The 25,262-nt window shown below is 46.1% G+C and overlaps 1 protein-coding gene across 4 annotated transcripts in view; it reads left to right on the plus strand.

The window, feature by feature from the left end:
- The window catches only part of LOC120908806 (serine proteinase stubble), a 100,742-nt gene that overhangs the window by 31,654 nt on the left and 43,826 nt on the right, over positions 1-25,262 (plus strand). For 3 of the 4 annotated variants that reach the window (XM_040320188.1, XM_040320189.1, XM_040320191.1), the window contains one exon: positions 13,721-13,954. The gene's annotated coding sequence lies outside the window, so the exon portion shown is untranslated. Of the gene's footprint in view, positions 1-611; positions 782-13,720; positions 13,955-25,262 lie in introns of all 4 variants that reach the window. The other variant, XM_040320190.1, reaches the window with a different exon arrangement.

The raw sequence follows: 25,262 nt of genomic DNA on the forward strand, positions 1-25,262 counted from the left end.
CGCGGTACGATGTAATAAATAAAAGATTTTCCTTTCATAACACCGTTACATGATTTAGGCCCTCGGACGCGGGATGGATCGATGGATGTAGAACGCCAGCCGCCAGAGACCGCTGGCCGTGATCTACATCGGGACCGAGCCGGACCGGTCTCGCGGCGGGGCGGGGTGGGATGTCAGCAAAAGGTTTGCCAGTCAGCCAGTCAAACATGGAGTGAAAGGTTTCGAGGTCCTTGTTGGTTTCCCGGCTGTTGCTGCAATCGCTCCATTTACGGGCACGGACGATTTATGTGTGCCAGCTGGCATCGCTTTTGCATAACTGCAGTTTGCTGTAGCAGTTTGGTTGCGCACCACTTCCTTCCAATCACGGGAAAATGTATCTCGACTGTGGAAAGCTTACGGATGAAATCGTGTGAAACAAAGCTAACCATCGGCGTACGATTTTGTGCAAAAATTTATGCGAAAAAGTGCGTCCCAAAATTAAACCGTAAAACATAGAAGCGCATACAAATTGCGTCATAATCGTTCAATTAATGCCTTGTTCTATCGTAATGACTGTAATCAAACACCCAAGATTCGTGATTGTTTTTGTTTCGCTCTCTATCTTCTTCCAGGTAAGCCGTTTCGCTCGAATTCGTCCAGTATGCATACAAGTAATTACACGTCGTTTGGCACGTGTGGCATGTGCCCTGTAGCCAGATTCAACAGCGTGTAAGAAGTTTGCTGAAAATCAGCGTGAAGCTATCCCCCGAACCGGAACGGATGTGATAATTATCAATTTTGGGTAGGAAAAAAAGTGTATGTTTATGAGTAGTCACTCTCCATCTACAGGAAAGACTACTAGCACCCGGCTCTTTGCATAACGTTCCGTAATGTGCGTAATACGTTAACGCGATCGTAGCTGGCAGGGACAGACCACAGAGTGCGCCTTTCGTGCTGATCACTGCCACACAGTTTGTTTCACCCAAACATTTTACCTTCCAATCAGGCACCTAGTGAACGTATTTTGGGAACATTTCTGGTTGATCTTGCAGTCAATCTTTTCATTCATCTGCCTCATTCGTTCGTACGTCGGAAGTGAGCGGTCAGTTTGAAGAGGTGATAGCGTCACAGTTTACCATTTCGGACGCCCGATAAAGCCCCACCCAGGCGGGCACAGTAACGCGCATCGGGCGGGTGGGTTAGAAAACAAAAATGCCTTAACTTTCACGATAATAGAGGACTTTCCTCAATGCGGCTGGTGTAGGCAGTAGCGCAATGGCAGTGGATGTGCTTATCCGGGCACGGTTCGACTTCGTGATAGCGAGCAGCAAGGAAAGGTGCCATTCGTACAAAAGGAACGAAAAGAAGAAAAAAAAAATAGTGTTGAGGTCGCTTTCGGTCTTTTGATAATCATTTTATAATTTGTCTGCTCCAGAAATGTGAACATTCAATGTGCCGCGTCGCTGTATGTGCACATGCGCATGGTCAGCTAGCTTAACCTAAACGGGGAAAAATTGATTGAAAAAGCTTTTGAAGCTTTGTTGAACACGGTAAGCGCAAACACATTTGGAACTGTTTCGTACACCGGTGGCGGTGGTCTTTTGATGAATATCGGACCGCAAACGGCTTTTGCTATCTGTTCACCTTAAATTCGATCGATGCATCAAACCTCCCCCCCCCTCCCGAAATCCTTACGCTTCGGCTTGGCGAGGAAGAAAAGTGAGATAGCATCTGGGTAAGAATGGAAATCCCCCCGCTCAGCTCGAGCGCAACACTTCGCTTTTTTCGATTTTTATTTTTACAACCGTTTTCTCGTAATTGACCTCCGGGGCCGTTCGGTGGCCGTGGTGGTGAATGATTGATGAATCGTGATGTACGATTCGGGCTGGCTGCTTCTTGACGCTATCGGAGTTTCGGAGGAAACAGGCGCAAGCTGGACCAGCAGCTTGGCGTTTGCTATCGAAACGTGTGTTCCGCAATCGCGGTGCGTTCCGGGAGGTACAAAAAAAGGCATCCGTACGGTTCGGTGAACGTGTGCCAGCGTCGCCGCTCTGTGCAGTGATCTCTGAACTTACCGAAATTACTCGTCCATGGGGAACGGTCGCGGGATGGCTTTTACTTTCAATCTTGGGCTGCAACCGGGATGGTGTGACGTCGTATGAGCCCGCACGAGATCAGCTGACAGGGGGAAGCTCCGCTTGTACAAATGGTTTGACTAAGAGAATGGGTAAAATTGAAAGTAATATAATTTGTTTCGGAGAAACGGTCCCGGTTGCAACACTAAGTAATTTTGTGTGGAAGAAGAGTAATGGAAAAACGATGACAATGGGCAAGTCCCAACAATTAATCTTACGCGCTCTAATGAAGTTGATATCGCTCTGGAGCCGAACCAAAGTCAACAAAAACCTAATTAAACGTACCTTAATGCATTCATGTCATTTTATTTTAAAGCCTCTAAAATGTAAGGCAAGGAAAGGTAAAGATAATTTCCTGCTTCTCCTTCGCGATCCGCTGTATTATAATTTTACCAGCGCCTCAAGATGAAATGGCCCTTTCTAGAAGATTGCAAACGCGATAACGCCATAACACAACATTGCACTACCCGCCGCAATGCTTCCCTCACAATCGACCAGAATATGTGTATACAGCTTCGGGTGTGAAGGTAACTGACCGCATAATGTTACCGCCGATGCCCTCAATGTTGATTTTTCGCCAGTGGTTCGGTTCGGCTGATGCCCGGTTCCGCGCGCCCATTCTCGATTGTGAGAAAGTTAGGCAATTATCCGGCGTTCCGTTGCACGAATCTGCTACGCACAGGCACACAAACACACATGCAAGAAGACATCCAACACATGTGCTTTAAGGAGATTGTGTGCAGCAAGCAAACTTACAGCCGGATGCTACGGCAATTGCATAAAGTCACCTTTGGAGATGGTGACGATCATACGATCCAACCAATCCCGATAACCTTGACCGCAATGGCGCAATGGCAAAGACGAAGAGATGGGAAAGAGGAAAAGGGAAATAAAGAGCGAGAGAGAGAGAGAGAGAGAAAGACAAAGAGATAGACAACGACATAAAAGTGCATTTGAAACTGCGAGATAATGATAATGCTCGGTTTGTGTTTGCAATCGTTAGCGAGTTGGCTTAACACACTGCAAACGTTGCAATTTGTATGCACCACTAAAGGGAAGAAAGGAGATAGGTGCGTTTGGAAACCACAAAGAATCAAGTGGATTTTTCGCATATTTTTTTCATTTCCTCTTCACTGGCCGTGGTAAGGAGTGGAAAAATTGTGTGAATGAATTCGCAAATCGAGCCGAGCTTGCAGGGAACTAGAAGGAGTTTCCTTCGAGCTACCGAACCGGGCAACAGACGGGAGCGAATAATGAAGATGATGGTAGTGATAATAACAAAGTTTGCGTTACAAAAAAACAAGAACAACAAAATACAGAAAACACGAAAATCAATCCGAGCGAAGGGATCGGTATGTAAAACAGAGGGAACATTTGCTTTACTCCAGCAGTGCCGAAAGGAAGGAAGAATGGGTTGAATGATCGCAAGATATTTCGGTGAATGTTATGTAAACGTTTTTTTTTTTGGGTGCTGTGGTGTACAACAACCAAAAAACGGGAGCCTACTCTTGCAAATCCAAAAACACATGATCACATACACACACGTTGATAGGGATGTTTAATAAGGAAACATACAGTGGGTGCACTGGAACGGTTCGTAACACACGGGCACAGACAGAAGCAGGTGGTAAAACTGGCGAAAACACATGATTAGAGACCGCGGAATCGGAATACGATTTCGGATATAATTGCCGGTGCGTCTTGCCCGGTGCTCTGCTGCGGTTGTCGGCCGAAGAGCGTCTGCCAACTCCCCGTGTCTTTGGAGTCTTCTGGTACAGTGGAATGGATTTTTCGGGGCACACCAAATTGCTGCTGCTGTTTCTCGTGCTCCGGAGCAACCGGAAGACCCACCCGGCAGCAGAGGTAACGCGGGACGCGTTCGTGTGCGAAAGACACTGGCCAGAGAGGGGAGAAAAATACCACGCTCGAAGCACGGTGCTGGTGCTGGTGTGCGTGTTCGTAGTGTGATGGTGGTGGTGAAAAGTTGGCCAAAATGAAAAACCATTCCATGTGTGTGAGCGGTAGGGGCAGTCGTACCAAGGAGAAGCGCAGATGAAAATTTGGGCTACACACACGCGGTGGTTTTGCACTATCTGGTGGAAGAACTGTTCGGCGCACAAAGCGATGCTCCTGGAAGGCGAGATGAGGCGGTCCTAACTGCCACGGTAAATGCGACCAAGGCGGGCGGACGGATGTGGTGTCAGAAATGTGTCTAGCAATGCGGTCAGCATTCTGCGCACGGTCGGGTGGGGGTTGGAGATGAAGGGCTCGTAAGTAGGCAGCACCTGGTGCAATTTCGGGGTGATGTAATTTGGGACCGATTACCACATAATAATTTCGACCGATATTACCTCTCCCGTGCTGCTGATTTGCTGTCATTTGATTGCTGGTACACGCCGTCTGGCTGTTGACCCCTGGCACACCTTCTTTGTGGGATAGCAGTGTACGAGCGCAGCATTGCGTTGGAATTGGCGCGGGAAGGTATGGAAGTGCAGGGTAGCTGTTGGCGGGTGGGTAATGCGTGTAGAGGGTTTATTTGCAGTCAGTTTAATTTATTGGTGTCATCGAAATGGGAACAAAGCCTGCGCCATTCGCATCGTTTAATTTCTTGTAACGAATTCAGTAACGAAATTCGCCAGAATGTATGCAACTACGCTTAGCATTTAGTGCATATATTGCCTAATAATGAGTATACATTATGCTAATAATGTTAAACACATCAACACACGGAAGGATTATTTCTTTTGCTTGTCATACTACAGGAAGGATAAAAACGCCAAGGTCATTACAACGATAACAACAACAAAAAGCACCTCTAAGGTCCTCTATCATTTGTGGTGTGAAACGAACTGTTTTCTCCATCAACACCTTCCTGGCGGGTTCTATTGTGATCCGTGTGTTTGTGAGCGATCATTAAAAGATCGTTGCCATGTTGCTTCCACACTCAGCCATCGAAACAAAACCGTCCACCTCTTAGGTCCTGTTATTTTGCTACTCCACCTGTGGTATTATAGCTGTGAACTACCCATCCCCCAAGAATGTGTGATAATTTGATTACACGCGACTGTTCTTTCCAGCCTTCCCATTTTTCCTTCGGCATTGTTTTGGGCACTGGCGTTGCAGTTTTTGCGTGCCCCCGCGCGCGCTTGTGTGTGTGTGTAAATAGGAAATTAAGCACCTTTTCTCATTCTTGTTTTTACGTTTGCTCTGCTCCATTAATTACCTTTTGCCTGCGAATACACATTTTAGCATGCACGAGATGATGCGCCTGGCGTTACCGGCCTGGCCAGCCGTCTGATACCTATAATCAAACGACGTAACTCTGTGGCACCTTGTAGCACGGGGGCACGGCGGTAGCGTGCTGCTCAGGTGCTGACTTGCTGTTGTCACCGACCTCTGGTCGTCGGCATCATCTTTGTCGTGGCTGGCGACGAGTCACATTGTAGCTGTTTTATTCTGTCTTGATCATTTAATCGAATCGCGCCCGATGGTTGGTTGGCTAGGGAGAGTGCCGATCCTGCAGTCTGGGCAAGGCACAACTGCGCCTTCACCTTCACCAACCTTCGCATTGTGGCTAATTAGATGCTTCACTCCGCTGTTATCAAGGTTGTTGCAAAGGGAAAACGACGTTCGTACGGCAACAGCGCAGGAAAAACATGTAAATAAAATCTCCCTCGACCAATCTCTGGGGCCACAATTTGTGTGATAAAGGTGCGGGCATGCTTGCTGGGACCTTGCCATCGGACAGAAGTTGCAAAAAAAAAACGATGAAAATAAAATGACAACTCGGCAGCATGGGGTAACGCTTTTGCCATATTCAAGGAACTTGCTGCATTGAGATAATTGAGTGATTAACTGGGATGCACTGAATGTGATAAGAACGGGCCAACGGGCCAGGGAGCTTTGGTGTATGTGAGCCGGTGTGCCGTTTTGCCGTCCAGCGTGCGTAATGAGCATGTTGAGGAAACCAGACGAGTAGTGGTAGTCGCATCATGTACAGGTTTTGTTTTATGACTTTTAAAGGCTCTTTTTAAAGGCTGCAGCTCGAACTGTATTTCCTTTTTTTGTGGCTGTTGTTGTGTGGATATGTCATTTTCTCTGAAGCAGCCAGCAGGTTGTACCAGCGTGGAAGGATCAGCCGCTTTCCTGCTGGTTTCGTGCAGCAAAACAGGGTTTACATCTGATGACATATTTACTGACCTTGATTGATTGAGAAAAACTGCTAAAGCTGCCACTAATGAGCAGTTATCGTTATTACTTTGCTACTAGCCGTTGCGTTGCTGAGCTGAAACCGAGACCCGAACGCTGGGTGGTCATAATTGAACCATCGACTTTTGTAACTACCACTGCGCTGTAGCAAAACAGTTTATGCTACGTAATGTGTATAATTAAATGTGAACTACCATCCCATTGATTAAGGCTGTATTAAATAAATTGATAAAGTTAGGGGAAGATGTAGCTTAAATAAGGCAAATACCACAATGCTACAGGGTTAATAATGCTCCTCTGACAGAAAAATACCCATTTCAAAAATAAACAATTTCATTGACTACCATTGACATTTGCCTCGTAAAAACGCTGCCAACGACGATCAAAAGCAGTTAATAGAAATTGATTTATTTGTTTCGACACCCCAGTTCGGTGCCGATTCACGCCCGTTTCGTGACACCGTCGTGACTGCATGTGGCGCTGTTTTACGCTCCATCTCGCTTGCTCCCCTGCTGCCTTGGGTACGTTTGTAACGCTATGCAAAGTTCACCTGCCTTGCCGCCTGTGGCCGGTGTTTAATTTATGGTTCGATCGCTCGACATAACCATGGCCGAGGCTACTGGGCATGAAATTTGGCTTCGAACCTAGGTAGGGAAAAGGAGGGTTTGAAATTAATCGGTTCAGCATGGAAATGCATCATCTATTATCGATCGGAATTGAATTCTTCCGTGAGCCTTCCGAAAGCCTCAAACCCTCCCCTGCTGTGCGGCAAACTGCTCCCGTATCATCACGAAGCCGATCATGTCAAATCGTGAACCAAGTTTGCCGTTGCCGGGGAGAAGGAAAACCAGCAAGACAATACCATCCCTGAGGCACCTTGTTTAGTGGTCCCATTTTTTTTCTTCTAGGTTTTGTTTTGTGTTGGAGTGTCTCTTTGCTCCAGATAGCATCCAACAGGGGTTGCTCTTATAAGAGGGGGACGAGGCGGCTTTATGTTTTGGTTGGATTTTTACGGTTCCATTTCTCCCTTCTCTTTCGGCGGGACGTGAGAAAAACCTCAACAGATACGGTAAGAACCTATGCATAAGATTCTCGCTCGCAGTTCGGTATGGAGTGTAACTATGCGAAGAACTATCACAATGGATCTATTGTTTTGCTGTTGATCAACATTTTGGTATAGTTTGTGAGGGCGCTAAGGGTGCACTTCAAGATGAGTATTACTTTCATGATTTTAGTTTAATTTTTCGAAAAAAAAAACCCAAGAGAGGCTAGGGATTTGCTAAACCATTTTATGTATATTCTTTATTCAAAAATCAAAATATTATTTTTGTGTGTGCCCCGAATAATTTACAAGAATTGTTTTCAGGCAAATCCCTTGTATCTGTTACTAGAAATAATCCAAACAAAGTGATCAAATTAATACAGCTTTTAATTGAGGCAATTATTTTATTTGAACACGCCCGAGGAAAACAGTTCCCGACAGCCTAGCAGGAAAGAGAAATTATCAATTTCACGCTTTCTAGTTTCAGCGCTTTCGGCTCGATGTGTGGCAGTAAACATTTTACAATCTTCTATTAGACAAGAATAAACGATAAGCGGCTTTGGTATTGGTAGAGCACATTTGCTTAATCTGGATTGAATAACGTTTCTTATTCATTTTTTTAGATAAATGCACTACATAAATTTGTTCAATTATGACTCATTATTGCTATACAAAAGGGATTATGATGCCGGTATAAAGTACGTTTTTCATCTAAAAAGAATGACAAATATCTAGCTTGGTGGAAAGTTGCAAATAAATAAATGTGCGCTCATGATAAGCGAATGCGAATGAATGCAAAATGAAACCGATACTCACATGTCAGCTAAATTGACTACCTCTTAACATATTGACTACGTTACGGGTCCTTGCAGACCGGTCAGACCAAGATGCGCGACTGCTTTATTTCAATGGACTTTGTTTTTTTTGAATGCTAAAAGACTGCTGCTACGCATTGTTTGAGTGAATAAATCTTTCCCCTCTGCATGGAAAGAGCGCATCGTGCATCTAACGAAAGCGAACGTTTTTCTTTTCCTCCAGCTGTGGGCGACCGATTCTATGCTCCGGTCGTGTTCCGCCGCGTACTGAAATTTGCATAAAAGAATCATCAAACGCAATCCTGCCCGATAATAGAGCAGTAGCGATCCCTGCGCTGGGCAAGAGAGAAGGTTCCCTTTTCTTTCTCTCTTTCTCTCTCTCTCTCTTTCTCTCTCTCTCTCTCTCTTGCCTCTGTTTTTCTCCATACAAGGTTTGCTTGCTGCGCCAGGGCAAGGAAGTTGGTTTAGCATCAGATAGGTGCACACGGCATTAGTCTAGCGTCACCATTATTCCGGACAGCGATCGTGCCAGATTGTTGTTTCGATTGCGATCGGCACGCCGATGCCGAGATCGGTCACCCCGGTATGCAACCGCCGCTGACTACAGCTGACTAAGGCTGGCCAAGACATTTTCGGAAGTGGAACAAGCTCATCCGGGCGGGTGGGAGTTTGGAACCATGGGACCTTTGCCTCGTAAATCAAGCCAAAACGGGGCGGGCAGGGCCTTCCTGTGTTGTGTTGTTTTGAGGATGAAAGTAGGTTTTTCAAGTTGCGAGTGAGGGTGGCCGTAGGTGCATTACGAGCGAATAGGGGGTAGCGAATCCTGGCGGAATGCATTCGGTGCACCGAAAGGGAAACAATATTCTTGCGCAGTGCCAACGGGCAAACCCTTTCGAGCAATAAAGCTGACCACGAGCTTGTCTCGCGCTAGGGAAACGCGCTGGTGAACATGCGAGGTGGAAAGGGTGCAATGCAAAAATATTGTCCCCGTTTTGCTCGGCATGGTGACCATGCTTTACACGAATGACCGCGGGAACGTACGCTTTTCAATAGGTGGGGGATTGTGGGGTGCAATGAAATATTTATGGGCGCGGGTTAAAATGTATGCTAAATGGATGGTAATGCCCTGGGAAAGCAAGGCAGGGAGGGGTTATTATTGCCATCGGTACGATTCCGTTTTGATTTGGGACGACTTCCGCAGTAGTAGCAGGCTGTAGAAATGCATCGTCCGCAAAAGGGTCAATTTAATGGACCATTTTCCGGCTCGTTGGGTTAGTGAGGTTAAGGACAAAGTTGCTTTCGTTGCTACGATGACATGGTTTGGGTTCGGGGAGTAGAGAGGAGCGCCTTCAAGCACTTAAATTTTAAACTGTGAAATGAGCTTTTTACTAGAGCATTCAAAAGATAACTCCAAATATTGTGACAGAGGCCAAATCATTCTTCATTTCACATAAAAATTTACCTTCACTTTTCCACTGAAGCGGTGCAACGGTGTAACTTTCGTACATCAAGTGCAGCGCAGCAACTGTATTGCTCATTACAGCAACCGCGTACACTGACGCTGCACCTTCACTTTCGTTTGCAAATTTGTTCCCTTCCTGCTGTTTTAATAGTGCACAGTGCAGCTCTGTCTGTCTTTCTCGCTTAACGATGCTGTTCAGTTATCGGCACTGTGCGAGGAGCCTGGCAGATGAGTGTGAAAGTGAATCTCAAAGCGCATTGTGTGCCCGTCGTTTTCCAACTACGCGGACAAAAAACACACACCCAAGCTTGACAGACGCCCGACTCGTCGAGCTAGGTTGAAAGTTGACACATTTTTGATCTATGTTCATCACGTACGCACAGCATGGTTGGAGTTTACGGCTTTCCTTTCACTACCCTCCCCCCCACCATTGATCCCCAATTTTCCCATTGATAGCAGCGGGGGATGCTTTGTTTTGTTGCACAAAGGTAGATGATAAGAAAACCCACCGGGTTTATGTCTCTTCTTCGGTGCCTTTCAAGATTCATCCGCTCTTCGAGCTGCCACTTTACATTCTTCGGTGCGCTAGAGAGACATTTTGGCGGCATGCTGTACGAGTCTGGGTACGCTTGAAGGTGGAGTAAAAGTCCGCCCAGCTTCCCTGCAACCTCTCTATCTTGATGATGAATACGTGACAGTCACGGGTGCATTATGATGGTGGTGTGTGCCGTTGTGTTGTGGTGTGTTGTGGCAGCTCGATCCCGTGTGCTGGCGCTTTCGCTGCGTTCCCCGGGCGGGACACGCGGAGGGCAAATCATTTGAATAATGCACCGGCATTTGCTACCGCAACTCAGTGTTTGCTGTCAATGTGGTTTGGGCACAACAGGCAGACGGGGGATGGTTGGCCGTTCAACGGCACGTAGCAACGTTTGATTGAGCTGCTGCGAGCGAGCTGATCCGCCGGTGCTAGATCGGGAACCTGGCCATAAAAGGCGGATGCTGATCCAGCGGTTGGCAAGGCATAGCTCTTGTTAAAGATGCCGGATTGGCTGGACGTGACCTTCTTTCCGTGCCTCGATCGGACGCGGTCGTTCGTTCTGGAGGTGGTGCACCCATTGTTGTCGGTTGAATCCGGGCCGGTAATTTACTGTGATCAGTTGTCACTTTTGACCCTTACCGTCGGCGAACGACGCATTAGGGCTAATCAGTGTCAGCGGAAAGGGAAACTTCACCGCGTGTGTGTGTGTATTTGGGTGCGGAAAAGAAAAAGCGCAAGGCTACTGTAGTATTAACAGGAAGACAGGATCAGTTATTGTGACGGATTGTTCTGTCAGTCTGTGGAACTTTATTGAAAACGTCATTAAAAAAACGCTCTTTTTAAACCTTTTTATATTAAAATTGAGCAATTTATGTTTTTTTTTAAAGTTATAATCAATTTAATCAGTACTTGCTATGTGCATTGCTTAGCGCCGTTTCTTTTGCACCAGCATCAATGCTGAGCGAACTCGATTCCTCAATGATGGCCACACAAATCGGGTACTTCCTTCCGCGATCGATTAACCTAAATCGAACACAATGGCAGAATCGCGGGCATTAAAGAATTGGTACGATGACTGCAACTTTCACGCTAAGAACCATCCGACTACCAAGCATTTGCTCTTGCATACGGATTGCTCTCCTCCAGTCAGCTAATGGATTGCTCTGATGGAGTGTAAATGGGTAGGAAAGCTTTGGCTCCTCGGGTTTGCCTTCGATTCTGAGGCTCGATTTGCCCAATTTTCGGCAACAGTGTGCACAAAAAATGAGGTCGAAGCAGAAAAAGGAAGCTACCTTTCGGGCCGTTGTTGCAGTGTGTAGTAACAGTTACACCCTCACACAGCTGAGAGAACGCAGTGCGCTTCGGGGAGCATGAAACTGGTTACGTTGGGTTGAGTTGTACGGCTTCAAAGATCAAAGCAACTGCGCTGAAGGATTTTTTGTTGTTTTCTCATGTTTTTTTCTTTCTTCTGTTAGCTTTGATTTCGATTTACTACCGCCAATCTACCGATCAATCGACGATTAATACAGGGCTCTAGATGTGTTTTTTGTGTGAGCTATGCAACATTCGCTTCATCACTCCATAAGCTACCCATTAATGGGGATTGTGTGTGTGTGTGAATCTTACTGAAAACGGAAGGTGTTGGCACACGGATTGTGTTCTGGCCCTTTTGCCGTTTCCCTTCCACTCGAGCCAAAGGGAGTCTATCAAATCGAACCCCTTTGGTGGGAGATACATCGGAAGAGGATCCCATCCGCTATCTCGAAGCTCTTGTGCATCGATCGATCAATCAAATTTTCCCGATGGCCGCCCCGCGCAGTGCCGAAAGTGCTGTGCCGAAATTATGCTGCCATGATGCGGCATGATCGCGGCCTGGTGCAAATGGATCCCGCACCGGTGCGGGAGAATTCATCTAGCGCTGGTGAGTGCGCCTTGCTGCGCTTACGCGGGGGTGCTGCTAATAAAGATTTTACCCGCGGGGGTTGAAGCTTGAAAAAGAAACCGTTTTCTGCTTTCTTTCTACTTTGGACAGAGTTTGGAAGGGAGTCACTGATGACGCCTGCTATCTTTTGACCTTTTAACCTGCGGAGTGTGACGCGCTCGATTGTTGCCACTGGGAAAGTACGGCAAACGGTTCGAAGGGAGGGAGGTTCGTCGCTTGAAGTCTTTCGTAGATGGGATTGGTTTATTATTGGATATTATTTTTTATTAGTTGAGCCAAAGGGAAGGAATGAATAGTTTTGTACAAAACGGTTCAAAATAGTATGCTCAATATCTTCATTGCATTTAAAGTGCTTTGTGTTTTATTAAGTCATTTATTTAACCATTCGATTAAATTGAAACAAAATACCAATGTCCATTTTCATAGTCCAACCGTTTTATTACAAATATTAAACCACTTTCCCTGAATGAAATGGTGAGCCATAATTCATCTGCGAACGGAACGATCGCCCTCTACGGTAGCACACAGAATATGGTGGTTTGCCTTATGCGGTGCAGGATAAATTATCGGCTATAATTAGCCCAAGGGAATAGCCACAGGAATGCCGAACCTGCTCCTCCGCTTGTGCACACAGCACAACGGTGGTGTATTGCTTGCTGCCGTTTCATATCCATGCTTTTTTTTTGTATTGCCCCTGTTGTGGGTTTTGTTTGCTCGTGGAGCTCACGTATCGGTTACACGTTTGCTCACACGAATTCCGCTGTTTTTTTGCACTCCCTTTTGCCTTCACAGCAGCAGCAGTAGCATCGACCGCAGCAATACGGGCGATAAATGGCCTGAAGCCCGGGATGCTGCGGCCCGTTTGGTGGGGCCGTTTTTCTTTGTTTTTATTAGTTTTTCGCAAGTACAGTTGCATGCAGCGTGGTTTATTTATGTTACGCTTTCATGTGTTCTCACTTGCCGTGCTCCGGTATGAGCTGGAGAGCACTAACACATTCGCGTCATTGCGATTGTGATGGTTTGCAGGAAGCGTCGTGGATGGTTGGTGGATGGTGTAGAATATTACGAAGTTAATTGACACTTGAAAGTTGTATAAAAAAATTTCCAAAGCAGAAAAGTCTATTGAGAAACTTTCTTCAAAAAATCGTACAAATCAATTTGCACTTCAAAATATTCTCATGCATAGCACATTCAAACGCTTTTGATAAACAGCGATAAACTATACAACGTCCGCCGGATCGGACGGAACCGCCACAACGACTCGACCCCTTTGAAGGAGCGCGTCGCACGATTTCGGCGTTAGACACGCTTGGGCGGCTCGCGTGCCTAACGTGCTGCTTGCATATGAAAATTCCATCTTCTGACATCAAACTTTCCCCTCGATCATGCACGCTCCGCACCGTATGCAAAGTTACATCTCGCGCGATACACACACACATACACAAAGCTCACCTGTTCAATGTTACACGCGTGCACCTTCGCGTACATCTTCACGGGCACGCTCTTCCTCTCCGGGCTGGAATGTCGAAAACAAACCATACGAAACTTAAAATGTTCTCACGTGTTTGAACCGCTCCGTTTGCTTGTTCTTCTTTCAGGCGTTTAACCAAAGCACCTCCAGTCCAACATTCAGCTCGCCACTTGGGCACAGAGGCACCCTCGCGTGTGTGTGAGCTGTGGCGTTTTTATTTCGAGTGTTGCAGTGTTAATAGCAAACAATAACAAAAGCTGAACAAGGTGAATACGGAAACCAAGGAACCACAGAACGGCGAAAGCAACGCAGCAGACCATTGGAAGATATTCTGATGCATCTTCGTCTTCACAGTGTCCAGGTAAGTGGTTCTATCTGTGGGGTTTTGGTTAGAATTGAATCGTTAATTTCGTTTCTGTTTGAGGTTTTCGATGTCGTTTAAGTGTGCTCCATGACACAGCTGTATACATAATATTGATTTTTACGGGACACGTGCCTCTTTGAAAGTGTTTTCTTCTTAAAGATGTTTGAAACAATGTTCGTGCCATACGGCAATCTAATTTATGATAAAGCTTCAGCACCGAATATGATTGAAGGCTGCTCATAACTTTGACACATGACTGAAACAATCTTTAACCATGGCAGCCGGGTGATGTGTCCACCTCCAGCGTGGACGGCTGTAAAAGGGCTAGAAACTTAATCCGCCAGCGTTTGTCCCTCGTGCTCGTGTTGAAAGAGAAATCGGGCGGAATATTTCGGGTTTCAGCCGGTGGCCAAAACTCGATCGACAACCGACACCGCCCGAAGGCTCGTGCAAAAATTCGCACACACAAAATCCATCCAACACGTTCAGTGCGGTTCCGCTGTTGCCGGGGTTTGCTGCTGAGCGTAAAAGCCTCCGGTCGGTTAAGTCCACCTCGAGGTGCCGTCTGTCTTTTCTGCGCCAACGCTTCCAATCGACAAGTTTGTGTACGCGTGACCATCGCCCCAAAAATGGGTTCAACTTTCCCGCCTGCTGGCAAAGTGGACACAGCGAACACGCTCATGATGCTGATAGGGATTAGTGCGGTCACGTCGAGCGAAAACATCAAAACGGGCTCTGGTGTGAGTACCGACTGTAGGTTTCATGCGACCCAGGAAACCTTACTTCAGCGGTCTGATGAAGAAGTCATCCCAAGCATGTGCAATTAACCGGAAGTGGCACGCAAAACTTAGCTCAAGTTTCTAGAGGATCAGCCCGGGTAAGCAAGAAGTAACGTGGCGCTGTCGGCAAACAAAAAAGAAAGACAAAACGACTCCAGCGATCAATGGGGTGAGTTGTTGTATAGCTTTTTCTGATCTATCGTAGACACATTCTGGCAACAACTATCTGCCATTCAAAATTAGGTCTTGTACGGAAACGAGTCACGAACAAACAAAAGCAAACCCCTTGAAATGTCGTACCCAAAATCGAGTGATCTTGTTCGGAATGTGGAATGTGTGTGTACAAAAAACCACGCTTTGCGAGCAAAGAAAGCACACCGCAGCACCCAAAAATCAAGCACCAATCTGCGCACAACCATTTTGCTGCGCTCCAATGGGATGGTTCCAATTTTTGTGCAAATGCTGGCCGTGCGGGAGGCTTGTTTCCGGCGGTGACGCGCGTATATGACGTTCCGGAATGATGCTCACTGCCATCCGCCACCCGCAGCTCCAGCAACTTCCTCCGATTCAGATTTGCCAATGGAGCGCAAAAGCTGCCCGAAACAAAACACACACACACACACCCGGGAGAAAGGAAACACTGCTCAGGGGGGCAGAGAGTCATGCCAAAGGCCTACGTAAACAGGCCACAACGGGCAACATCACACTTGATGTTCGGTTTTTTTGGGGAGCGGAGGAGAGATGTCGGCGGTCGATCGCTGATTAGGGTGATTGGTGCGATCGTTTGAAAAGGGGGCTGTGGGGGGGAATTGTTTTGGTTTCGGGCGGGTAGGTGCGCACAGGAATGTGATATTCAATTAGCTTCGGGAATTGAAATTATGCGTTTTTATTTATTTTTTTTTTGCGGGAAACGCGATGGGAGAAATCCCCTAGCGCGCCCGCACCCGCCGCAAAGTGGGACAGATCGCGAAAATTTCGTGCGTGGTGCTGGGAAAGGCAAGATTAACAGACCGTGCACGAAAAAATTGGACCATATTTCAAAATGGTTTTTGTGCCGAGCAGGGGGGAGCAATCGGGGAGTGAGGGACGGGTGGGTGAGATTTATCAAACATTGCTATCGTGTTGGGATTGTTTTCACCGATTGTATGTCGTTATGGTCAGTGAAGTAATCAATTAATAGAGACGTTTCCCACATGTATTGGTTGTGCAAATTCCATCCAAGGGAGTTTAGTGCTCCTTTCTCCCGTGTGTGAGGTGGCGGGAGAAAGGAGAAGATTTTTGTTTTATTTTATTGAAGATGAAACATTATTTCAACCGTTAGACGTCGCTAACGTGTTCATAAGTCTCTTTACTGTTCTCCGTATTCCTGTTCTGTTGCTTTATTTGATTGGTTTAACATTTCTGTTAGAAACTTTCCTCCATTAAAAGATTAAACTCATTTGCTGTGATGTAAAGCACCTTCTTACACAGCACAACGTACAGTGCTAAAGGCCATCTGTGAAAGGGAAATGCACCAGAGCACTGATGGCTTCCAAGCCAGCAATCATGTTCAAGCGACATTCTATTGTTTTGTGATGAAAAGTCTGCCTGCAATGGGAAAACCTTCACGCACACACTTCACTACAGACATTTCTTGCTTCATAATGACCGATGATGATAGCCCTTTGGGCCACAGTTGGGTTCGATGGTCACGATGGCCGGGAAGTGGTTCCTATTCGAAGGCAACGAAGCCCGCGCGGAACCATCACAACGCCGTACCGTTTCACAATATTTTAATTTTCAATTATGGTCCGGGCGGAACTCATGGGCGGAAGTTTGTGAGGCGCCAACGTGCGCTGTCATAATTGGGTAACTCTTTAAGGTTCGGCAATGGTGAAAGAAAGTGAATCTAAATATTGTGCTATGACGTGTAACGGTGACGTGTAAGGGGTTTGGTCGGACCGGAGTCGTACGATTGATGGGCGCCACAGTTAGCTTCGGCTCAGCGAAACTATCCTTCCCGTTTGGTTTGCGGCAAGCCCAGGCTCAAGTAGAAGAGGTGTGTGTGTGTGTGTGTAAGCTTCAGTTTCAGAGCTTCCCAACCTTTTGCTGCGGGAGAAAGTCAAAGGAGCACCATTTGAGAATGGGAAGAATGAAAATCATAACACGCAACACGCGGGCTGCGGACAACAATGAAAGTGCTAAAAGGGTTCAACATTGCGCGCTCGGGTGTGTTATTTAGGGTCGAATCGGGTTGAATTGTCATCTATTAGCGAAGTACCCGCGCGAAGGTGAAAGCAATCGCTTATGGTAATGGGCTTGGGAGACAGTTTAGAAGATCCTATGCCCTCTGCGTGCTCTGGTGAAGGTGAACTGGAGCACTCGGCTTGCTTTCGGTTGCTCTGTTTGATGCGGAAATCACGATGCTGGTGGGTATCAATAAGGGAAAACGCTTTTCCCTTTATGTTTGATTAGCTAGAGAATGTTAGTTTTGGAGATGTAGCTTTAATTGGGCAATAAGTGATTGTGGTATGATCAATATTTATTGTAGTATTTATTGAAAGAGTGTACGGTCGTGGGATAAGATTGCATAATTTAAATTTATCTAAAAACATCAAATAATATAGAGCGCCTTATCTCTTTCTAAACAGCTGGTTGCAATTGAAAATAACACGAGTAGTAAACGCTACATAAGAAGAAGAGAAAACTAGTTCACCCGCAGAGATTCTCAATATTCCCGCTCCACCCTTTAACGGTAAACGGCATTCATTTGCTCATTGCACCCAACAGCTGCACTGGCAGTGCAACGCACCACCCGCCGTCTGCAACGCCGTGGAAAACCGAAATCAAACCACCACACGCAGTAGAAATGGCAACAGAAAAAGAATATGATAATTGGTTCGCGCGGGGATATAAGCCACATACATACAACACACACATACACACACACACGGGCACAGTCAGCATGCTCGAACCGAAATCAGCAGAAAAAGAGCCAATCGCAGAACACGTGTCAATCGACGATGACATTATCTTTTCGACGATCGAACGAGTCAACGACGGGCGGACTGGGAAGATGTCACATTCTGCCACCGGGCGTGGGGGAATGCATTCCGATGGGTGAAACAGGATCCGTACCTGCCTCCATCTCCCTCTATTTTCTTTCAGCTGGCCATACCTGGGTACGGACCATGATTGATAAAATTACAAATCAATCCTTATCGGTGATACGCGACCCATGGCTGTTGGAAGTTTGTTGTTTTTTTTTTTACTCGCTTCCTTCGCCCCCGTTTGCCAGCGGTCCCCGTTTTGCGATCTTTAGTACGATCGCAGTTTACTTTAACAAATAAATTATCATTCTGCTCATGATCGATTGCATGGCAGGGTGGTGGTGGTGGTGCAAGGGATGCAATAAGTGGCAAACAGCCGTTCAACCAGCGTACGGCAATGTCATGGTTTGTGGAAGAAAAGGGTTGGTTGGCAAGTTTTTTTCCCCCCGCTGTGGTGGCTTGGATGGTACGAGAATCACTGCCCCCGATGACAGGTGATCAATGATCGATGTTTTGATGATGATCAGGTGCCATCTTTCTCACAGTGTAGATGGGGGTAGAGATGGGTAGAAGAAAAAAAAACAAAAAACAGCTTGAGCAACTGCAACAGTAGATCAGTTCATTTGAGTGGGCGCCACATTTCGCCTGCATGAGTGATGAATACCAACAATTATTATTAATCAGATTCATCAACCAGATAGTTCAAAAGGAACGAAAAATTCTTAAAATTATACCTTGCGTAGCGTACAAGTGCAACAAGTTTTCCGATCGCTCTTTTTACTGGCACAACCGGTACGTGCGCCAATGTCAACTTTGTTTCCATTTTTGCTACATTCCCACGTACTGTCATATGGTTTAAGTAATGCATCCATGCATCCTTTACCACCGTGAGAGGGAGCGAGCAAAACAATCTTTTAAAATTCTTTTTTCTTACGTTTTCTATTTTTTCCATTCATTCCATATCTGCTGCCTGAAACAGATCATGTTAAGAGAAAAAAAGAAGAAGGTGAAACACTTGCGCTTTACCTATGAGGAGCTATGTTTTTCATGCTTTACAATTACAATTATGTTTTCACTTTATAGATGCTTACACGGTTCGTACCGAACGCTTCGGCCGTTTGTCCAAAACCGACCCGGCCTGGGCGTACTACCGTTTGCGGGCGAACCCTTCTGTACACATGTGCACGCCCGCAATGGCTACATAATCGCTCCCGCACTGCATTCCGCAGTGCCGTCCTGGTGCGTCCAGTGCTAGCCTCGCATAGCATTAGCAGCCGGGGCTGGGAAACTGGTCAAGTGTCATCGTTGAGTGTATTTATTTATTGGCCGTTCGTTAGATTTCCAGAAGCCAACACCGTCGGTACGTGCCCTAGGATCGTTTGAACTGGTCCGTTTGATCGGTCGATTATCGTGGGCCGGTGGGCAGTATCACCGGTTCGGCTGTGAGTGCGGTTTGGTGCCATTTGGGTGTCCCGGTCGGGGAGGCACAGCCGCACAGCCATGGTAAATTGGCTTGGTAATGGGAAGCACACATGTGCTTTTGCGAGCGGAGAGAGTATATTTATTAATTCAATTTAATTCCGTTTTGCCGGCGGGAGGTGCAGTTTAACTTGTGCGCACCGGGACGCTTGCACGCGTACAGGTTGAAAAATGCAACGGAATATTACACCCGGTTGATGCAGTGTGGGTCGTTATAAATGGTTCGGTTGGTCTTTGGTTTGGTCTAATTATATTGCGGCGAAACAAGAAACAGGAAACCGATTTGGTTTTAAAATTGCTATCGAACTATTTTTCTTTTCTAATTTCTCATAACATAAAGTTGAAAAGCAAAGTTCACTGCAATCCGGCAAGGTTACGAGCGGAAGGATGTTTCAATTTTATCCAATCAATCACACACCTACCGCCCTTTCCCGCCCTTCGCACAGAATGTAGCACAAATCGATTCAATGCTTCCGTAGGCATCGGATAATGGTAGTCGTAATAAATTACGAATAATTATTATTAATCGGTTTTGTCTAAGCCCACCAGCCCGCGTCTCGCGCTGCATGTGCGTCAAACGGAAGCACGAGTTCGAAGCGAATCGGCGGATTCTTTTCGCCTCCCCCTCCAGGGCGATTACGATTACACCATCGGCCGCGATCATTGCATGGTGGCTTGATAAATGAAGCATAAAGAGAGGATGCTGCTGTAGAGTTCAAGCACGCGCTAGAATCTGGCAGCCGCTGCCACTGGTGATGCGTAAATCTTACAGCAAACAAACTGGTAACACGCCACACTGTAACGGAGCTGGTTGACTGCGGCTTGGTGGCTCCTGCATCGGATCCTATGCAGTGGAGGGAATGCGTGTAGCGAAATGTTTGTTGCGATCGGTTTGTTTTGCGCTCCTTGCCAGAGGGAATAATTGAGATGTCTGGGAGAGCTTTTGGGGGAGGACGGTGCTTAGGCGCGATGATAAACGATACAGCTGGTAGTGGTGGACTGCTTGCGCGAAAGGTTATAATCTTATCGGGTTTCATGCCTGTTGGAGGGTTAATTGTGCAGTCAAATTAATTCACCTACTTCGGGGTGGAGTTCCATGGAATAAGAAAAGCTTACAGTTTAGTTTGTCACAAACAAACATTGTACAGTGCAATTGTTTATGGATTTTTATTAATTTTGATAGTGAAATTTCTTATTTTGTTTATAAAAGTTTTATTGCTGCATATTTTATATTTCCTTTTTAATTGTGTCCGGTGCTTCCTGTTTGACTACCCGCTGCGCAGGAAAATTGGAAAAGCGATAAACGTTCCCGTGGTACAATTAAACACTTCACGCGCAAAATACAGTTGGCCAAGAAGTGGTCCGAGTTGTCGAATAATTGAATTCCCACCTCCCCTTTTTGTGGCACTAAACATTGGTTATTATTTCAAAATTCATTCATCTTCATTGCTCAATTCTCTCTTTCATCTACTCGTAGAAACGACATGGTCAAACTAACCAACAACAACAACAAAAAGATACGATAAATGCTTGCCAGTACTTTCGGTTGGGAGTTTGGGGTTGGCGATAAAATAGAAAAAAAGAAAAACACTGCTTGATTGCTTTCTTTCCCAAAGCGAAAGGGAATATCTTATACACCGTGGCTATCAATCAATTTTCGCCGCTCCCGGTACGGACGTCAGCAATGGTGTAGAAAGTACGGGCGAAGGTCAAGGTTGTGTTGGTAAGATTCCTGTTTTTTTTTTACGTACCAATGTTCACCTAAGTTGGTGCTAATGTTACTGCCAGTGTGCGGTGAAGAAAGCGTACCGTGCTCAAGTGTTCTTGAGCTGCATGGTGCTTCAAATTCTCTACAGCATAGCCTCTAATTAACACCTTAGCTGTTTCTGATCTCGCTGCTGCTGCTGCCAAGCCTCACTCAGCCAGCCAAGAACGTTCTGGTTAGCATACGCTTCACTTCATTTTCCCTTTTGAAATGGTGAAAAGAACGTGACGGTGCCGAGACGCTGGGCGTAAATGGGAAGGCCGCACTGACTGGTGTTAAACGGCAGGAACGCGTCCAAGCGGTCGGACCGCTTCGAAGGCAGCAACCATAGGGTGAACTAATTGTCGGTATCTGTTACGAATATTAATCGCCGGCTCGTCATGCATTGATCGCAAAACGGTTTCTGGTAGGCTGGTTCTAAAAATAGCACAGCTCTATGAGCATTCGAAAGCTTGCCGAACGGAATTCACGGTGAAGGACCTCAATGCACGATCAAGCGAGAAACTGTCAGCGGTAATTTTATTATTTAAAAAATGAGAATTGAAACGGAATTCTCGAATCTCCGGAAATGCTTCTAACGATGGACAAAAAAAGCTACCACCGACAGCAATTGACTGACTTGTCCGTGTTCTTACGTTTCACTAAGCAGTGTTGCAAACCGCACACCGAGTTGGTTTGCAACAATGTTGCTGAGTGTGTGTGTGTGTATGTGGTGCACGGCATGGCGCCGGCAATGGTATCCGGACCACACCGGGCCTCGCAGAAACGGTTGCACTAATTTAGCCGACCGGCTTGCTTATAATCAATGCAGTAGCAGCAGGCCGTACTTCGTAATGTAACTCGCGCAGTAACACCGGTATTGGTCGCACAACATTAATTACTACCCTGTCAATGGGCGAGCTCAGCCCTCGCCGCCATGATGTCCATCATTCGGGGGTTGGCGTCGAAGAATATAACCCGGAAAGCCCCCGGGAATGGGAGTAGCACGGGAAAAGCAAGCGCGAAAAGTGCGCAAATGCTACCCTGATTAATGATCGCTTATCGAGCGCTGCGAAATGAATTATTCTTTGTGAAGAATACACACACACGTAAGACCAGGTTTGTTCCAAAAACCACATAACGGAAAGTGGGTTGAACCATGTTCGACCGTATGTGTGTTTATGTGTATGTGTGTCTGGGCATATGAGTCTTTCGTTTTACTATCGAATTACAAGTTTACTTCACCTTTACTCCCTCCCTGCTCTCTCGAGTGGTAATTTGTGCGATTGAAGCTTTGATGGACCCATATTTGCAACAATGTGTCCCCTATCTTTAGCTGAAGCCATCTCCCCGAAGCCATACCACTGTCCGCTGGGCGTGAGAAAGCATGTACCGGTAAGGCGGTTATCCCGCTGTTACCTTCAGCTTTTGCGCAAGCCATTCCGCATGATTTCTGCGAGGGATTGCGCTCAAGTGTGTCATATGTCCGCTTGAGACGATTTGCTTCATCCCTTTCGCACGCTTGCGACGATCAATTAGCAAACCCTGTAAGTCTCCAGTAAGCATTGGATGCATTGACCGAAGTAAGCCCTAGCTCTCGGTTCCGCGCTTAGGCTTTACCGGTGACCTCGTTTTGTCAAAAAAAACCACAGTGACATGATCTATATTTTGTGCAGGCGCCCTTACCGTCATACTTCATTGCTCCGGGGCAGGCTCTGCTTCGTTTCATACAGCAAACATTCTTGCACAGACTACAGCCAATTGAGTTAATCCTAATTGCATTCCACTTCTTTCGTTGCTATTTGATACGCTTGCCTGTGATGTGTTATGCAACGTTTCACAACGAGTTTGAACTGCGTCCAAGAATGAGAAACGATCTGCAAAACGATGTTGTATGGTCGAAAATTATAACATCACCGGTACGGAGCTTCTAGTGCGGGGTAGAATAAACTTGAGCAAAGCAAATATATACTTTGGAAAAGAAAGATAGAAAGAGAAAGAGAGAGATTACAGAAAAGGGTAGCATAGCACTGGTAACAAACCATTATACTTCCCCAGCCATGCTTCAGAGACGGGTGTTGGGAAGATTTATCGTTTTATTTTGTGTCATTTATTTTAGTACGGCTTTTCGTTACAATTAAATCGACAACATCGGTGTAGCTGGCAGCTAAATGGGATGTACCACCAGTTAAGATAAATGGTACAAAAGTAAATTTTCAACCCATCCCTACCGCCGAGATGCAATTTCGTTGTTTGGACATTTGGAGCTTAAGATTTTAATTAAGCATCATTTTCTGACCAAACAGCACCTTCACCAGGTGCGGAGAGGTAATGCTCACAGTTTGAAACTAATAACGAACTAGGCGAACGTTAGTGTAAGCTGCTATTAATCACGCCAGCCTGTTTAGGAATGTTGTAAATTCTAACCAAGCCAGGGTAACAAGAGCTCGTGGAACGGAAATCGGATGCGGTTTATTTTTACCTCGCTTTTTTCGCTTCTATTTCCAATTGCTTTCCATTCCACCACGCCAAGCAGTGGTAACTCCAAGGACAAGGGTAATAGCGTTATCCCAGGCACTACTAACCAAAGATTGATTGATAACGCAACCGGGACGCGTGCGAAAGAGTGTTATTTAAATTTATGGATTATCCGCAAGCAATTGGTATTGCGTGAAAGCGTTCCAAGGGCTGATGTCGTAATTCTCCCGCAACGTCGTCGATGTGACGGTACACGCGGCCCCAGTGACGGGGACATAGACGAAGAATGATTGCGCAAGATGTTTTTTTTTCTTTTTCGTGTTGAGAAAAAAAAGCGAAGAAGAAAAACAAACAAATCACTATCAGTCGCTTAACGGGATGGAAAAGCCTGTTTTTTTCTTTCATTAGTTTGCTATCCTGGATGAGAATGGGGGTTTCGTTCTAGACCTGCGCTCTCGACACGGTACGAGGAGTGTCTCGCGCGGGACATGTGTGCAGCACACTGTCACATCGACATCACTTATACGGATTTATGGTGATGGTTTGTCGGTATGGTATCGATAGGTTCTGGTCGCTAAAATGGTGTTGTCTGGGGAAAAGAAAACCCATCCCAACACAACTGGCTGATGCGTACTCGTGCCAGAACTAAATCAGGATGAAGCACGAGGGCAGGATTCCAGCGCTCGAGATTAGTGCATGCGTTTGGAATGTGGCCAGTTAAAGTGATCGTTTTAAGCTGCTCAAAATAATTGTGCAAACCGTATTGTGTTGCACAACAAAATATGCGAATAACGTTTGTTGAGCGATTCCTTAACGCAGCTTGATCGATACCTTATCGGAGGATTGACGACCGCACAGAATAATCGAATCGAAGGGTAAAGGGCAATTGCAATAGCCGCTGGCAGTTTGTGTTTGAATTGTTTTCAATTTCAATAAGATAGCCCAGCAACAATAGCTCTTGAGGCAGACAGTTAAGCACTCGCTGATTGATTGTTTTTTTCCCAGCACGGTCTGGGTGGTTTAAGGTTTGATACGAATCATTCCTTTTGTATTTGCAATTTTGATCTTTATTTTCCCCCGAAAAATAACCCTTACAAAATACGTTTGAATCAATTATTACTTTCCCATGCTTTCTCGGGTTTTATGAACAGTTTCGCAGCACCACACACAGTTGCAGAAGCGAACAAACATATTTCAACCATCTTCATCACTCAACGGTACCGGTTCCACTGTCGGTATGTTTGTGGCTTTTGTGGCTGCTAAAAGACACCATTTTACGGCTTTATTTTCGGTGCGACCGACCAGAAAGTGTCCGATTACGGGTCCGGGCACAGGCGTAGGGTTTTTTTGAATGCGTGTGGCGCGTTTTTCTTTCCAAGTTTTGCTTCTGAGAGATGCGTCCAACGGTAGCAAACTGCTGTCAGGTGACAATGATCATGAGCCCGTATGAGGATGAGCATAAGAGAGGTTTGATTCGTCACTTGTGAGCGGTTTTTTTGTGTGTGTTAACAGTCGGTCGTCGGATGGCGGAACTAAAGAGCGGGTGGGCTTTGCTAAAGGGTGCCACCGGGACTAACACGGTATCGTTGGGCTGATACTTACATCCCGAGCCGTGGATGAAGATGAAGAACAAGAAAAAAAGGGCGCGACGATGGGAATTGAATAGGAAACACCAAGAAACACTTACTCATCATTTAAACGCATCTCGTTTGCTGAAGAGCGGTGGTTGTTTAAAAGCTGTGGAGCGGGGCCGTTTAAAAGCAAAGGAAGGAAGTTAATTTTCCCGCAATTAATTG

Source organism: Anopheles arabiensis, chromosome 2, assembly GCF_016920715.1.
Source record: "Anopheles arabiensis isolate DONGOLA chromosome 2, AaraD3, whole genome shotgun sequence".
NCBI classification, from domain to species: domain Eukaryota; kingdom Metazoa; phylum Arthropoda; class Insecta; order Diptera; family Culicidae; genus Anopheles; species Anopheles arabiensis.